This window comes from Coffea arabica, chromosome 10e (genome assembly GCF_036785885.1).
Source record: "Coffea arabica cultivar ET-39 chromosome 10e, Coffea Arabica ET-39 HiFi, whole genome shotgun sequence".
In the NCBI taxonomy this organism is placed as follows: Eukaryota; Viridiplantae; Streptophyta; class Magnoliopsida; order Gentianales; family Rubiaceae; genus Coffea; species Coffea arabica.
In genome coordinates, this window is record NC_092328.1 from 29278905 (window position 1) to 29282430 (window position 3526).

The window sequence follows — 3526 nt, forward strand, 5'->3', positions numbered from 1 at the left end:
CAATATCAATAAACTTTGTCCAATTCACTTGATTCACCGCCACATTGTGTTGGAGGTAGACCTCTAGCACGTTATTCACTCATTTCGTCTATCTATTCATTTGCGGGTGCATTGTCGTAGGCATTTTGAAACCTGAACCAAACAAACGAAACAACTCTGTTTAGAACCTGCCCGTGAACCGTGAGGGATCAGCCACTATTATTGCTGACAAGTCCTAATACTTGATGACATAGCCCATGAAGAGTTTAGCTATCACCTTTGTCGTGCATTCCTTTGGGATCGAGATGAATGTAGCATATTTGGATGGTCAGTCCATAATCATGAGCATGTTTGTGCATCCCTTTGATCTCGACAACCCTACTATGAAGTCCATAGAGACGCTTTCCTATATGCGTCCCGGGATTTGCAATGGTTGTAAGAGTCCAACGGACGGCTTGTTCTCCACCTTGTCTTGTTGGCACACAAAACAAGTTCGCACATACTCATCTACGTCATCCCTTAAATTTGGCTACTAATACCATTTGCACATGAGGAACAACGTACAATGTGTGGCTGGATGACTAATGTATTGGCTGTCATAGCATTCTTTAAGGATGTATCTCCTCAAGTGCCCCAGTCCGGCACATAGATGCACTGGCCCTTGATGTAAAAGATCCCGTCCTCAAGCCAGATCATATTTGTCTTGCCTTTCTTGGCTAGCTCCATAAGCGTTTGTGCCCGTTCATCTTGTTGAAGACCCTCCTTAGTGCATTCCATGAGTAGCCCCTCAGTCATATACCTGGGTGTGACAACGTTCTTGCGGCTAAGGGCGTCGGCCACAATATTCAATTTACCCTGATTATACTCGAGCTCGTACTTGAACTCAGCTAAGTAGTCTAGCCATTATGCTTACTTGCTAAAGAGTTTCTTTTGCGACTGATGATAACTCACTGTTCTATTGTTCATTTTGATCTTGAACGGCATGGCGGCCTTGAGGTAGTACTACTCCCAAACCCTTTAACAATGCAAGACCGCTAGCATCTCCTTCTCATGAGTCAACCACTGCTTCTCAACGTCGCTAAACTTGTGGCTCTCATAAGTAATAGGATGGGCCTCTTGCATTAGAACCCCTCCAATGGCCAAGTCAGATGTGTCAGTATGCACCTTGAACTGTTTACCAAAGTTAGAAAGTGCCAACACCGATTCCTTCATTATTGCATCCTTCAAAGCCTCGAGTGTTACTTGGCACTCGGTCATCCAACTCCATGCATTGGCGTTCCGCAACAAGTCGATTATCTAGAGACTAAGACTTAGTGTAGAATTCTCTAGAAACATGTAAAGTTTTCTTAGTTTGGCTATAAATAGGCCAAAACCCCGCATTTGTAGATTATCTTGTACAAGTGTTTTCAAGAGCAATACAAGCTTTCCTTAACCTCTAACGTTTCTCTTCTTTGCTCACTAGTTTTAGGTTCCGCACAATTCCGCGCTCTTAGAGGTTAAGTTGAACTAGCAAGGCATTCATAGCTTAATGCCATTGTTGGGGACAATGCTTAATTTTTCTACTTTAGTTATTTTTTATTTTATTTTTATCTTATTTTACTTCTAGTTCTTCATTCTTAGTTTTAATTTTTCTTACTTAGGTACTTGGTGTATGACCCCGATCTCAAAAAGGTGACTTGGAATTTGACTTGAAGTCGAGAAAATAGCAAAGTACTTAAGGAAGCAAAAACGTCTATAGGAACAGGCTTAGTAACCATCTTCACTAGGATTTCATAGTACCTTAGAGATAACTGAGCCGAGTAGTTTTGACGAAGAAGAGATGGCTAAGGAGAATAGAAATAATGCTAATAATTAACAACAGGTAGTTCAACCACCTATCAGACTTCGTTTTCAGGACATCCAATGTCTTATAACTATGGCTTCTCCCTATTGCATTCACCTGAGTAAAGGGGTGAGAAATTATGAGTTTAAAATGGTACACTTTAGCATGTTGCTCGCTTTTCATGGTTTGGCCAATGAAGACCCGCTTTCTTTCATAAGGAAATTTTATTTAGTGGTGCAAACCTTCCCTTTGAGTGGAGTCTTAGAGGATGACTTATGAATAAGGTGCTTCCCTTATTGTGTCAATGATCGTGCAAAGTCTTGGTTATTTCATCTACTTGAAGGATCTTTGAGAACATAGGAAGATATATATAACATCTTTATGACCAAGTACTACTTATCTCAAAAGACCACCGATTTAAGGAATAAGATTTACACATTTTCACATATGAACGGAGAGCTAATACATGAAGCATGGGAGTGATTCAAGTTGCTACTCTATCAATGCTCTCACCACCAATATTCATTAGCATTGCAAGTTCAACTTTTCTATGATGGGTTGACCTTAACAATCTAGAATATGGTGGATATAGCTACAGGAGGATATATTCGTGATACAACTTCAAAGGATTTAATTGCTCTGTATGAATTGCTGGCTAGTAATTCTCAACAAAAGGCAATTTGGGGTAAGAGAGTAGGAGTGCATGAAGTGAATGTGCCACAGAATTTGAGTTCACAGGTTGCTGAATTGAATCATTAGATGCAACTGCTTTTAAATCGGGTAAGTCAATCTAAGGAACTGTGTGCTTATTGTCATATATATGGGCATTTGGCTATTGATTGTTACAATAGAGAACTTACCACCATGCTAGAATACATCAATTCATTGGAGCATACAGTGGACAAAAATTTCAACCATGGAATGATTCTTCTTCCAATACATTTAATGAATGATGGAGAAACCATCCCAATCTTTCTTGAAAGAATCAAGGGATCAGCCTTATGGGACCACCTGGGTTCCAACATTAACAGCCAACTTCTCAATTTCCTCCCCAACCTGCTCAAGATAAAAAGCCTAACCTTGAAGAGTTGATGTTGCAATACATGCAAAAGGTGGACAAAATGATGAACCAATTCGACAGCCTTGCCCAATCTCAACAAGTATCCATCCAAAATCTTGAGAGGCAAGTTGATCAGCTGGCAAAGGCAGTAGCTAAGAGAGGCCCAGGAAAATTGCCCAGCAATATTGAAGTGAATCCTAAGAAAACTACTAAGGCTATGACCCTTTGTTCGGGCAAAGTATTGGATGATCCTGTTATTAAATCCAAAACTAAACCAAGTGAAAAGCAAGCTAGGAGCAGAATTGTTAATGAAAGTGAAGGAACTGTAGATATGGAGAATAGTTTAGGTGAAAAGACTCAATGTGAAGATAATCAACATATAAAAGCGTCTAAAGTGAAAGTTTATGTGCTGCCCATCCTTTTTCCTCAAAAGAAGAGGGTAACTGACGAGCAATATCAAAAGTTTGTGGAGATACTCAAGAAACTTCAAATGAACATGCCTTTTTCTGAAGTTCTTGCTAATATACCTATGCATGCAAAGTTTTTGAAGTGCATAGTGTCTAGTAAGAAGATGTTGGAGGACTTTGCAATGGTGTCACTTACCAAAGAGTGTAGTGTGGTGGTTCAAAATCGTCTTCCTGTCAAGATGAAAGATCTAGAGAGTT

At 39.8% G+C, this 3526-nt stretch overlaps 1 non-coding gene across 1 annotated transcript; it reads right to left on the minus strand.

Annotated features, from left to right (window-relative positions):
• Positions 1-2215: 2215 nt before the first annotated feature.
• LOC113713118 (small nucleolar RNA R71) lies at positions 2216-2322 on the minus strand. Its single transcript, XR_003453448.1, has one exon. It is a non-coding gene; the product is annotated as a small nucleolar RNA R71 (small nucleolar RNA).
• Between the last annotated feature and the right edge of the window lie 1204 nt (positions 2323-3526).